We start from the raw sequence: 14,129 nt of genomic DNA, 5'->3' as shown, positions 1-14,129 counted from the left end.
CATGTAATCCCATATTTCTCAGTTTTATTCTGTCTTCCTTATTATTTATTCTTTATATTTGTCTGACTGAGTTATTCCACAGAGGCAGTTTTCAAGCTCTGAGATTCTTTCCTCAGCTTGCTTGATTCTGCTATTAATACTTGCGATTATAGTCTGAAATTCTTGAAGTGAGTTTTTTGGCTCTATGAGATCAGATTCATTCTTTCTTATGATGGACTTTTTATCTTTCATCTCATGTTTCATTTTATTGTATGTCTTAGAATCTTTGGATTGAATTTCAACTTTCTCCTGAATGTCAGTTATTTTTGTTGCCATCCATATTCTGAATTCTATTTCTGTTATTTCAACTATTTCAGCCTGGTTAAGAATCATTTCTGGGAACCTAGTACAATTTTCTGAAGGTAAGAAGGCACTCTGGCTCTTTGCATTGCCAGAATTCTTGTGCTGGTTCTTTCTCATCTTTGTGAGCTGACGCTCCTTCAGTCTTTGAAACTGCTGTCCTCTGGATGGGTTTTGAAGTTGCTGTCCTTTGGATGGGTTTTTTTTCCCCTTTTATCTCGCTGGTGGGGAGGCCCACTGACATCCATGTGCACATCTGCACTGGCAGCGGTGCCGACATGTTACTATATTCAGATTTTTCATGGTGCCAGAATTCTTGTGCTGGTTCATTCTTATCTGGAGACTCTGGCCTTTCTGACTTTTGTAAATATTTTAAGGTGGGTAAGATTTTCGTTTTTCTTTCTTTCCCTATAATATATATTTCGTCTTTTCCTTTCCTTTTTTCCTTGCCCCTTCCCCACCCCAGGAGTTGTAACTATAGAGAATGCTGGATAGGATCTTTTGGTTTTGCTTCTAGAGCCCTATGCATTTCTTCTGGCAGATTTTATATTGGGCTGGGCTATTTAACTTATAAGCATCATCTCTGGGCTTGTGGCCAGGTATACTCTTGATCTTTGTTACCCAAAGTGGTGGGTATACTCTTGATCTTTGTTTACTGGCAGAAACCTTCATGTTGCCATAGGCAATGGGCTGATTTGTGGAATGCACAATGTTCTGAGCTCCCTGCTCAACCCCAGGCGGTTAGGGGCCATGAAGCATGGGGCCTGACTGGGCAGGTTGCCTTCTTGTCTCCCAGTAGCAGGCCCCAGCACTAGTACCAAGAGAGAATCCAGTGTGCAGCTCCCAAGTGCCCAGAGGTGTGCCTACATGTGGAGCTGGGAAACCTCCTTAGTCCCAAGATCTCTGCACAGGGATGGGTAGTGGCACTAGCTGAACTTCTACCCATGCCACCTCTCTAAGCAGCCCTCCCTGATGATTCAAGGGTCCATTTTAATCCAGGAAAGTGGATTCTCCAAATGTCTAGAGATCTTCCTGGGTACAGAGCAGAGAGGGCTCCCCTGCACTAAGAGTTCTGAACAAGAGGTGTGGGGTAACTCAGGCTGTTACAGCAGGCAAGTCAATGCTCTGATTTCCTGGAGATCTGCCTGGGAGTGTAGCAAACAGGGTCTCTGCACAAGAGGGGTGGAGCAATTGAGACAGCTGAACCATGCAAGTGAGTGCTCCAAATGCCTGGAGATCTGTCTGCCTGTGGAGCACAAACAGCTTCACTGCACCATCTATGTCTAGGGAGAATTGGGCAGTTCAGGCTGCTGAACCAGGCAAATGCCTGGAAATCTGTCTGCACATGGAGCAGAGAGAGCTTCACTGTACCAAAACAAGTTTATTGGGGCCTAATTTGAGGAATGCAAGCCATGGTACACTTCCATGTTACCTTGGGAAGTGCTCTGGTCTACAAAGGACAGACTTGAGCTTTTAAAGAAAAAAGAATGAATTAGGAGAAGGGGTGATTACATTTTTCAGGTACTCTCATTGCTTACAGAATAACATTAATTAGTTATTGGCTATTGGATATATATGGTTGAACTGTAGGATAGGAGTTATGGTGTTTGTGTGAGACATGTTAGATTAATTTATAGCTATGTGGGGTGTCAGTTAGTCTAGAGTACACCTGAGAAGCAGCTTCAAGAGAGGATCACTTAGCTCAGGCAGGCAAGTGGGATATGATTGCTGTCTCATTCTAATGCCTCTCTGAGCATGATGCTTTAAAGGGGACTCACATTACTCAGATAAATGGTTTATTTGTAACATGAACAGACACTTCTCAAAAGAAGACATTCATGCAGCCAACAAACATTTAAAAAGCTTAACATCATTGATCATTAGAGAAATGCAAATTAAAACTATAATGAGATACTATCTCATGCCAGTCAGAATAGCCACTATTAAAAAGTCAAGAAAAAAACAGATGCTGGCAAGGTTGCAAAGAAATAAGAACGCTTTTACACTGTTGGTGGGAATGTAAATTAGTTCAACCATTGTTGAAGATGGTGTGGTGATTCCTCAAAGATCTAGAGCCAGAAATACCATTTGACCCAGCAATCCCATTACAAAGTATATACCCAAAGGAATATAAATCATTCTGTTACAAAGATACATGCACATGTATGTTCACTGCAGCACTATTCACAATAGCAAAGACATGGAATCAACCCAAATGCCCATCAATGATAGATTTGATAAAATGTGGTACATATACACTATGGAATACTATGCAGCCATAAAAAGTAATGAGATCATGTCCTTTGCAGGGACATGAATGAAGCTGGAAGCTATTATCCTCAGGAAACTAACGCAGGAACAGAAAACCAAACACTGCATGTTCCCACTTATAAGTGGGAGCTGAACAATGGGAACACATGGACACAGGGAGGAGAACACCACACACTGGGGCCTGATGGGGGTGGGGCCTGGGGAGAGAGAACATTAGTAAAAACAGCGAATGCATGCTGGGCTTAATACCTAGGTGATGGGTTGATAGGTGCAGCAAACCACCATGGCACACGTTTACCTATGTAACAAACCTGCACATGTACCCCAGAACTAAAAATAAAAAAAAATTTAAAAGTTTCTTTACTTTCTCATTTCTCTCTTTTGATCAAAATATTTCTTTATTTAATTGTTATATACAAGATGCAGAGCCCAGGAGAGAGGACAGAGTTGTGAAGGCAATGCCTGAAGGATTGGACCCCTCCCAGAACTGCCAAAAGGCACAGCTGGGGCAGGAAGGATGGGGCCCCAGCGATGGAAACACACCTATGTCCCTAGATCTCACCATGACCACTTTTCTTGACCCTGGAATTTATGGGCTCAATACCAAAGACATAAGGCCACAGAGAAGTTAAATAAGTATAAAGGTGTCACAGAGGCAACAATTTTATGACATTAAAACATCTAGGAGAGACAGTATAAGTTCAGTTTTCAATCAGATCTAACTATGAAAATCTGTCTCACCAATGGGCCATGCAAAAAAATTCTGAATTATATTTAACACCGATAATTCTGAAGGCATTTTAATTTTACTTCACCAACAATATTAAAATTAATTTTATTTACCAGAAATTACTAAAGTCATATGAACTTTAAAAATATTTGAGCTTACTTAATTTATGATCATTCATTTAAGTGAAGTGGGTGTCATGTAGACAACACACAAACACATACATGTACACATGTACACATAAAAATACAGACAGATACAAATAAAGATATTTAGCCTTGAGTTTACAGTTTTAGCTAAAACCCACTAATTTAAATGGACAGTTGGATTAAATTGTGCCTCTATAAATTAAAGTTTGTCTTTCCCACATGGCCAAAACCCTTACCAAGTCTGTGGTATCCAATTTACATCTCAAAGCAGAGAGAGAATTTAAACATTTTCAAAGAGGAATTTGGGTGTGTTATTTAGAGGGAGCTTAAGAATGAATGCATGCCAAGGAAACAAAACCATGGGAACTCACTACAGGATTTTATGAGGAAACAATCAGAAACCCTTTCAAAACAGCCAAATGCCAGAAAGTATTATATTAGGGATGAAACGCCAGTTTCCCTTTTTTTAAAACCTAGATCACTGAGCTTAGGGCCAAGTCCATTAACAAATGGGGCCAAGAAAGCATTTGCAGTTTTCAGCACCTAATACTTGAATGCGTGAAAAGCAGGCACGGCTGGAGGGCAGAGCATCTAGATCTTTAAAAATCATGGATCTCACTTTTACACTGAATCCCGGGTCCCCACAAAGAGGAAAATACCGTAGCACTGGCCTGCTGAACACTTCCACAACATACCTTATTGCAAGGAGGTTCCCTGAAGCTGGTGGGAGACCCAACACCAATTAGCCTCCTCTGTGGTCAGTGTTTGGGTGAGGGAGAAAGGACAAGATGGAGGAAGGTGAACAAGAAGGCACAATCTACGTTGCTTCCGGGTTCTTCCTCACCAACTTTCCCGCGGGAAAATGCAGCCCGCGCCCGGGAAGATGCAGATCAACCGAGCATGCGCCAGGTGACGTCAATCCGAAGAGATCGAAACTTACCGGGCCACGCCTATGGAAACGCCCCTATCACGCCCTTATCCCGCCCACTGCCCTCCCGCTTCCAGTACCAATGCATAAAAGTCCGCTGCCGGCAGGAGCCGAGTGACTTCTTCGGCCCCTCCTACTTGTGGACCGAGAACCTCACCTGAGAGTGTGTGCATATTTGCAATAAAAGACTGCCGCTTTCTTATGTACTTTGACCTCATATTTAATTATTTAGCTCTCCTAAATTAAGTATTAAATTAAGACAATTATTAAATTAAATTAAATTAAGACATCTCATCCCTCAGAGGAATCTTAGCCCTTGTTGATAAGCATTTCCTTAGCCTCCAAGTGTTTAAACTGTGCCTGTCTCTTCTAAACACACAAAGAAACAAATAGCTTCCTGCAGGAATAACCATACCTTGCACATGCTGTCAGCTACTTCCAAATCTGCAGCTCTCACCCGTGACTTGCCAGCCGTCACACACACCAGGGTCAAATTCTCTCTCACACTAGCCACAGAGCTCAAGGAACTCAAAGTCAAAGACAGCAGAGCTTTAGATCTGAGACAAACCTACCCATGACTCTTGGGGAACATCACAAGGAAGACAAAAAACGTTCAAAACGGGGGTTGTGGCACCTCCTTCTAGGTTCCTCAAGGGGTCTCAGGGCTGCTAGAAGTCTCCTCTGTATTTCTTCAGATGGTATTAGAGATGGTGAAAGAAAGAAGGAGCAGAAGCGAGAAGAAATAGAACAAGTTTTAGAGGAGCCAATTTAGGAGATCCTCTTTTCCAAAAGGCCAATGAAATTTTACTTCATCCATAGCAAAAATCATGTCAATAAGAAGAGAAGTAGGTAGAGAGAGCACATATAGTTAGCAGGGGCTTAAGAAGAGAGAAATACAGTCTACTGAGAAGCTTTTACAGGGTGAACAGAGGTCTCAAAATATATATCCTAAATATCAGCTTTTAATTATTAATAATTCAACTTCTCACTATAGAGCTGTTAAAAATTGTTTTATCTGACTTTAGCTGGGCAAACAGTAAACATTCCTGTTTCTTTTCTTCTTCTTTCTGAAATTTACATTAAGAAGGAGTTTTGGGAGTGGGACATGATTGTTTATTAGAGTTCTAGGGTAATCACTATTTAAAGCTGTTTGTCTTTGAAATTTGCTTGATTGTTTACTTTCTTTTTGAGCATGTGTTTTTATTAGCTAGAGAGAAGGCTAAACAAACCAAAAGTTCTTATCATATTCTAAATATAAACCCAAGTTTTAAATCAAAGTTATACCTGAACAGATGACTCAAAACCAATGCACAGACCAAACCCCAAATGCCTTTTATTGATTTATCCAAGATCTCCAAAGTGGAACAAAAATATTTGCAGCCATTCAAGATCCAGATCTCTTCCAAGAACAGCTCAAAGAAAGGAGAGTGTCACTAGCCTCAAGGTAGTGCAACACAAATCTATCTGACCATATTCTCTAGGGTCTCAATTTCTTAGCTGACCACCATACACAAAGGCCACACAGAAGATTAAGAGAGACAGTGGTGGCTGGGCACGGTGGCTCACACCTGTAATCCCAGCAGTTTGGGAGGCCAAGGCGGGTGGATCACCTAAGGTCAGGAGTTCAAGACCAGCCTGGCCAACATGGTGAAATCCCATCTCTACTAAAAATACAAAAATTAGCTGGGCGTGGTGGTATGTGCCTGTAATCCCCGCTACTCGGGAGGCTGAGGCAGGAGAATCGCTCGAACGTGGGAGGTGGAGGTTGCAGTGAGCCGAGATCACGCCACTGCTCTCCAGCCTGGGCAACAAGAGTGAAAATCTGTCTGAAAAAAAACAAAAAACAAAAAACAAAAAACACAAACAGACAGTGGTAAAACAGGAAATCAGAAGATGCTCATGTGGGTAGAAAGGATTAGAAATGGATACCCCTAAATGTGAAGAGTCATACAAATAATCCAAAACAAAGAATTCAAATTAATTCTTTCAAATGTTTCTTTCCTGACCTAAATTTATCCACTGAGAAAAGGAATTTGGTGGTGGGTCTAAACTTTAACTCTTTTTCAAATCCGATGTTAGTTGGAATGCTGCTTATCTAATTCTTTGGATGTTAATATTTCAAAGACATGGTTAAATTTACATCTCCAATAGACTGAGAAAGGCCTGAGGAAGGCTAGAGTGACTTTTGTAAATCTTGTAGCAAAGTTGAAGAGTCAGTTTGAGCATGTAAAGAATTTTCTGGAGGAGTTCGAGGAGAACTAGCATTTAAACTTACTTTCAAATATCTTATTATCAGATTTCAATTAAGATGAACAGAAAGTAGGTATCCCATTCAATTTAGTTACGAAAACTGTTTTTTCCAATTGTGTACACAGATACATGAATTTAAAAATTTAAAAGGACCTCCATTTTGGCCAACATGTTTTGGGGTCACCTCAAGTCACATGAGTACATTTACCTAGCCATTTGCAAGATGGAAAACTATATGTGATATGGTTTGGATCCATGTCCTTAAATCCATGTTGAATTGTAATCCCCACGGTTGGAGGTAGAGCCTGGTGTGAGGTGATTGGATCATGGAGGTGGAATTCTCATGAATGGCTTAGTGCCATCCCTTTTGATATCTTGGTGGTAGTGAGTTCTCCTGAGAGCTGGTTGTTTAAAAGCTTGTAGTACCTACCCCACCGCTCTTGATCCTTCTCTTGCCATGTAAGATGCCTGCCTCTGCTTTGCCTTCTGCCAAGAATAAAAGCTTCCTTAAGGTCTCCCTGGAAACAAATACTGTCATGCCCTCTTTTTTTTTTTTTAAGACGGAGTTTTGCTCTTGTTTGCCCAGGCTGGAGTGCAAAGGTGTGATCTCAGCTCACTGCAATATGTCTCCCAGGTTCAAGCAATTCTCCTGCCTCAGCCTCCCATGTAGCTGAGATTACAGGCACAGCACCACACCATGCCCAGCTAATTTTGTATTTTTAGTAGAGATGAGGTTTCACCATGTTGGTCAGGCTGGTCTTGAACTCCTGATCTCAGGTGGTCCCCCTACCTCTGCCTCCCAAAGTGCTGGGACCACAGGCATGAGCCACCACACCCAGCTAACCAAACCTCTTTTCATTATAAATTACCCAGTCTCAGGTATTTCTTTATGGCAGTGTGAGAACAGACTAACACAATATATATTATACACAAATGCAGCTGGTCTTCCTAAGGATGGTTGCCCCTTAAAGGAAAGCTCAGTTTTGTCCAGCAGTTTTCCTTAATTTTAGAATTTCCTTTTCAAAAGTGGCTATGGCTAGGACAATGTATCAGGTCGAAGTGTGTTGCTTTGTGAGCATCACTCCACAAAGTGTCACCAGTGAGTCATGAATCCCTCTCTTGCGTGTAACAACTGTTTATGCAATTCTCTTCTGGAGAATTGAACTCATCCTCATGTTTCTTTTGGTTGTGAACAAACAGGAATTGGTCACAAATGAAAATACAAGTCTGAATTTCATGCAATAGAAAACAGCTACAATTTTAACAGCATGCTGTGTAATTTTAGGCCAAAAGAAATGAAACTACTTGTGCAAGACTGCCAATGCTGTGACCTGGAACACCTGCTGTGAAATAGCAGCAGAAGAGACAGTTATCTTTTGTTTTATTCCTGAAACCAGAATCTCCTGCCCATAGACAGAGATCAAAACCTCCATTCTGAAAAGAGACAGTTGGAGAGAACAGCCCAAATAATGGCAAAACCTCACTTAAAAAGAAAGGGAGATCTGAATTCAGGAGGACACACCCTTTTGCACCCTGTGAAGCCTATGGAGAGTGAGGAACATACTGCGTTAATGCTGGTACCAAGCACTGAGCCCAAAATGGAAGGCAGTGTGTTCAGGGTTGGGAGGTCACTCTGAATCCTGCTGACTATAACAGATATATCTAACTAAAAGAAGAAACTTAGGTAAAATTAATATAAGTAGAAGGTCTATTTGGGCCAAATTTGAAGACTGTAACCCAGGAAACACCTCCAAGTCACTTTGGAGAATAAAGAACAGACTCGAGCTTTTAAGGAAAAAGGACAAACCAGGGGAGGGGATGATTACAAGTTTTTCTCAGGAATTCTCATTGCTTTACAAAAATAACATCGATTAGTAACCTTTATACATTATTTAACTATAGAGTATGACTTGTGGTGTCCACATATGGCATTGTTACATTATTTTGTAGCTACTTGGGGCATCAGTTAGTCTAGAGTCCACATGGCAAGCAGCCTCAAGAGATGATTACTTAGCTGAAGGAGGGAAGTGGGACATGACTGCTTTCACATTGAAAGGGGCATCGCATTCCTCGGATTAAAAGGATTTTGCGCAATTTATATTACAATATAGATGTACCCAGAATTTATTTAATTATCTTTTACTTTTTCCTGCTGTGTATTGTTTTTAAATCAGTATGTAATCTAAGGGTAGCATTATGTTTTCTAAACCTAACTCTTGCTCAGCACGTAAGTGTTAATGTATTCCTTTCCTTCTTCTTCTTTTTTTTTTTTTTTCCTATTTTGGGATTATTGCCTCTGGAAGCTATGTCTTTATTTCTGTCTCCGGTTGATAAGAGGAAAAGCAGGAAGAGGATGGCCTCCCTAGGCAGTAGCCTCTCCCTGAGATGGCCCTGATGACTCCAGTATAATCAGTTCATCCCCCTCCCTTTTCTGTTCTCTTCAGCAAAATCCTTTATTTATTTATTTTATATATATATGTATATGTGTGTGTATATATATATGCATATGTGTGTTTTATATATATATATATATTTTTTTTTTTTTTGGAGATAGGATCTCGCTCTGTCACCCAGGCTGGAGTGCAGTGGTACGATCATGGCTCCCTGCAGCTTCCTCCTCCCAGGCTCTAGCGATCCTCCCACCTCAGCCTCCTAAGTAGCTGGGACTACAGGCATGCTCTACCACACTTGGTTGGTTGATTTTTTTTTTTTTTTTTTTTTTTTTTTTTTTTTTGGAGAGACAGAGTTTTGCCATGTTGCCCAGGATGTAAAATCCTTTAGAATGGCTTGCATCTATGAGTGGATACAGATTTCCCCTCTCTCTTTGAATGTTTACTGAGAAGCCCCTGGTAGTCCTGAGTGGCTTCCTATCATGATTTATAATCTCAAATGATCCAAGAAACCAAGTGTCTTGGGGGAGTGAGATGAAAGTGCCCCTTCTGTCTTTTCTCTACTTTTTAAAAACATTGAGCCACCTATCTCTGTGGATGAGATCTGAGATATCCAATGGAGTTGGGAGATGAAAGCAATAGCAGCAGGGGATGAAACAGAGAAGTTCTCACCAGCCCTGGAAGCACAGAGTTTATAAGGTGCTATGGAGGACTCTCTGAGAAAGGAGGGCTGCCTAACACCAAGAAAGAAGAGAGGAAATTATGAGTGATCCCTGACTTACAATGGTTCAATTTCTAAGTCTTTACTTTCCAATGGTGTGCAAGTGATACATTCAGCAGAAACCATACTTAAGGTACACATACAACCATTCTTTCACTTTCAGTACAGTATTCAATAAATTACAGGAGATATCCAATAATTTTTTTTATCAAGTAGTCTTTATGTCAATGATTTTGCCCAACTCTAGGCTAATTTAAGTTTTGAGCATGTTTAAGATAGGCTAGGCTAAGCTATGATGTTCAGTAGGTTAGGTATGTTAAATGCATTTTTGACTCACAATATTTTCAATTTAGGATGGGTTTACTGGGACATAACCTCATCACAAGCTGAGAAGCATCTGTGTTGCTGTAATTCAACAACACATTGAACAGTGGGGACAGCGCCACCCACCCAAGCTGTAGCCCACCGGACCCCTCAACTTGTCTTTATTACTGAGGCTGGAACAGAGTAATATGCACTCATCACCAAACAAGATCTCCATTCTATCAGCAGGAGTTCTTCTTCAAATCAAAATCACTCCGAAGTACACTGAGAAGTAGCCAATCCACATGGCCCAGTGACTTCAGATCCCTGGCAATGATAGTTTAATTATCTCCCTTTTGCTGGAATCATGGATAGGAAGTGGTATCCTGGGGTGTGTTACTGATATTGGGACAGGATCTACACTATAGGATGGAGAGTTTGGCAGAAGCACAAAGTAGTGCACATCTTGCCAGCAGGATATAAAGCCCTCTCTATTGGTAGAGCCAATTGGGATAGCAAATTAGTGAGCCAGCAGCAGTTAAGAAAAACATTTCCTGAGAACTTTCTACCCATTTTAAATGATCCATTCTCATCACCAGTTGTGTTGTAAATGGTGGAGTAAGTATCACTCACTGGTGGGATCTTTGGGGATCATTCCAACACAGTTGCAGAAATCATACTCCGAGAGGCATATAAAATTAAATGATTTATTTTACTCATCGTTCCTAGAAGGTGAAGCATGACATGCCACACAGGGAACCATTTAGAAGGAGCTCCTAGAGAAAGGGCTCAACTTAGCAGGTGGGGAGATGAGACTGGGTGGACCCCTGGGAAAATGCCTTTATTAGGAGTCACAGTAAAGTACACAAGCAAATGGCATGAGGAAATTTCACTGATGTGTTTGAATATCACTAGGTTACAGTAGGGGAGGGCAAGAACTAGTGGCAGGGACCAACCTTATCACATTGGCATTTCGTTGCCTGGGCAGGGTGCTCACACCCTATTTGTGGGGACATCAAGGCATGAGAAAAATATGGAGTTCTAAAATTGTACACCACAACCAAAAATATTTATTTCTTTAGACAACTTTGAGGTATTATATTGCATCCTTTCATTTCAACCTAAAGGACTCCCTTTAAGATTTCTTGTAGGGCAGGTCTAGAGGAGATGAACTCTGTCAGCTTTTGTATATCCATGAATATCTTAATTTATCCCGTATTTTTGAATGATGGTCTTATCAGGTATAGAAATCTTAGTTGATGGCTTTTTTTTTTCCTTTCAGAACTTTAAACATAACATCCCACTGCCTCTGGCCTCCAATGCTTCTGATAAGAACTCAGCCAACAATCTTACTGAGGATCTCTTGTATGTGAGGAATGGCTTCTCTCTTGCTGCTTTCAAGACTCTTTGTTTCATTTTAGCTTTCAATAGTTGGATTATAATATATCTTAGTGTGGATCTCTGAGTTTATCTTACCTGGCATTTGTTCAGAATCTTATATTTGTAGATTCACATATTTAATCAACTTTGGGAGGACTTGGGATATTATTTCTTCAAATAACCATCTTCTTCCTCTCTGTGTCTCTTCCTCTTCTGTTATTCTCATAATGTGTATGTTCATCCACTTAGTGGTATCCCATAAGTCCCTCAGGTTCTGTTCCTTTTTCTTTATTCTTTTTTGTCTTTCTATCTTGGAGACTCAATAATTTCATTTCAAGTTTTCTGATTCTTTCTTCCTCCTACTAAAATCTATTATGAAACTCCTCTAGTGAATGTTTCATTATCATGACTTTCAGTTCTTATACTTCTGTTTGGTTCTTTTTAAATATTTTTTATCTCTTGGCTGATGTTCTCATTTTGTTAATATATCTTATCCTAATTTCCTTTAGATTTTGTCCATGTTTTCCTTTAGCTATTTGAGCATTTTTGAGATGGAATCTTGCTCTTGTTGCCCAGGCTGGAATGCAATGGTATGATCTTGGCTCACTGCAACCTCTGCCTCCCGGGTCCAAGTGATTCTCCTGCCTCAACCTCCTTAGTAGCTGGCATTACAGGCACCTGCCACAATGCCCAGCTAATTTTTTGTGTTTTTAGTAGAGATGGGGTTTCACTACATTGGCCAGGCTGGTCTTGAACTCCTGACCTCAGGCAATCCACCCACCTCAGCCTCCCAAAATGCTGGGACTACAGGCATGAGCCACTGCACCCAGCTCCCTTTGAGCATTTTAAGACAGTTGTTTTAAAGTCTTGGTCTAGTATCAGGATGGGACCAATATATTACAAGAGTCCTTGTAAGTAGGAGGCAGGAGAGCAAGAATTAAAGAAAGACATGTGATAATGAAAGCAAGAGGTTGGAGTGATGGAAAGATGAAACTGTGAGAAAAGGACTGTGAACAACCTCTAGAACTGGACAGGTAAGAGACAGAGACCCAAAACTATTATCTCTGCTGACACCTGTTTAGATTGTATATATTTAAAAGTGCTTTGAGATATATATAGAGAGAGGTACTGTTATAGTCAAGCAAGTGAACATAACCATCATCTCAAATAGTTGCCTTGTTTTGTGTGTATGCCAAGTGCATCTAAAATCTTATCTTTTAGTAAAAATTGTGAGAACAATTCTATATTATTAACTAGGGTCTTCATGTTGTACATGACATCTGTAGAGTTTTTCATCCTATCTGCAATTTTGTATCTTTCAAAATACATCTCTCCATAACCTTCCCCAACCCTACTCCAGGAAACCAAAGTTTTATTCTCCACCTTTGCGTATTTGAGTTCTTTTCTTTTTTCTTGGTTATAGCTCAACAATTCCAATTTTGTACTTGTGACCCCCAGAAGTATACAATAATACATTTCTATTGTTGTAGTACATAAATTTAGTAGTAATTTGTCACAGCATCATTAGGAAACTAATGTAATGTGATTATGCTATGGATAAAATATTTCAGGCCTTAAAAAATGTTTTATTTCTTATTTAAGCCATTGTGTGTTGAGAGTTCTGTCTTTCATAGTCACTCAGGAATCCAAATCGAGGAAGTAGCTTCCATCAGAGCCCTGTGGGTCTTTGTGGAAGGGAGCAGTTGATCCACAGAGGCTCTTGCCGTTAAATGCACAGACCACAAATTACACCCATCAGTTCTGCTCAGAACTCAGTGGTGTAAAGAAGTCACATCACCCCACCCAATGGAATGATTCAGAAAAAGCAACACTCCATTTGGCCAGAAAGTAGAGACATAAATATTTGGCAAAGCATGAAATTTCCAAGGACGGTTCAGGAGTTCTACTGAGGTCCTCAACCTCATACTCCACCATTAAACTGGACCTCACTGTGCCACAGTGTCCTCACTTGTAATACAGTCTCATGTCACAGGCTTGTTGTGAGGGTTAAATGAGATAATACATGCAGTATGCTGGGCTCAAGGCCCACTCCTCGGGTGTACTCGGTCAATGAAAGTCATTGATAAACACTTTAGAAAACATAACCACCACATAAGGATGAATAAATGACTGTTTTGTGTTTCCCTCCAGGAGTGGCAGGTGAGGAGGAGCTGCAGATGATTCAGCCTGAGAAGTCAGTGTCGGTCACAGCTGGAGGTTCGACCACTCTGTCACCTCCCAGTTGCCCACAGATTGTTCAAAGGAACTGAAACAGGGCAGGAACTAATCTACAGTTCAAAAGGAGGCCACTTACCCTGGATAGCTTGCATTTCAGACATCACGAAGGGAAACAATACAGACTTTTCCATGTGCATCACTAGCACTGCAAAAGCCAACGCTGGCACCTACTACTGTGTGACGTAGAGTTGAAGTCTGCATCAGGCACTGAGATGTCTATGCATGGTGAGTACAGTGTGGGCCTCCTTCGTCCCCCAGTGTGTGACAATAAGTCAATAGTAACACCTTCCATCCATTGAGCAACAATCGTGTGTGGTGGTGGGTGCTCATTTTCATGATCTGATGTCACACCCTTCTACAGATCAGTTAAGTTAAGGCCTGAAGCATCATACTATTCACCCAGGCACCCATGGCCTGAAAATGGTGGGTAAAG

The 14,129-nt window shown here is 40.8% G+C and overlaps 1 long non-coding RNA gene and 1 pseudogene across 1 annotated transcript in view; one reads left to right on the top strand and one right to left on the bottom strand.

The window, feature by feature from the left end:
• The window catches only part of LOC103215742 (uncharacterized), a 58,076-nt gene extending 53,629 nt beyond the window's left edge, over window positions 1-4,447 (bottom strand). Inside the window, exon 1 of the long non-coding RNA XR_490286.3 lies at window positions 4,182-4,447. This is a non-coding gene — a long non-coding RNA (uncharacterized lncRNA). The remainder of the gene's footprint in view (window positions 1-4,181) is intronic.
• A 3,249-nt stretch (window positions 4,448-7,696) lies between these two features.
• LOC140708634 (signal-regulatory protein gamma-like) overlaps window positions 7,697-14,129 on the top strand; it is a 55,397-nt pseudogene continuing 48,964 nt past the window's right edge.

Source organism: Chlorocebus sabaeus, chromosome 2, assembly GCF_047675955.1.
Source record: "Chlorocebus sabaeus isolate Y175 chromosome 2, mChlSab1.0.hap1, whole genome shotgun sequence".
NCBI lineage: Eukaryota > Metazoa > Chordata > Mammalia > Primates > Cercopithecidae > Chlorocebus > Chlorocebus sabaeus.
The sequence above is the reverse complement of the archived record's forward strand: the minus strand, read 5'-3'. Positions and strand labels throughout refer to the sequence as shown.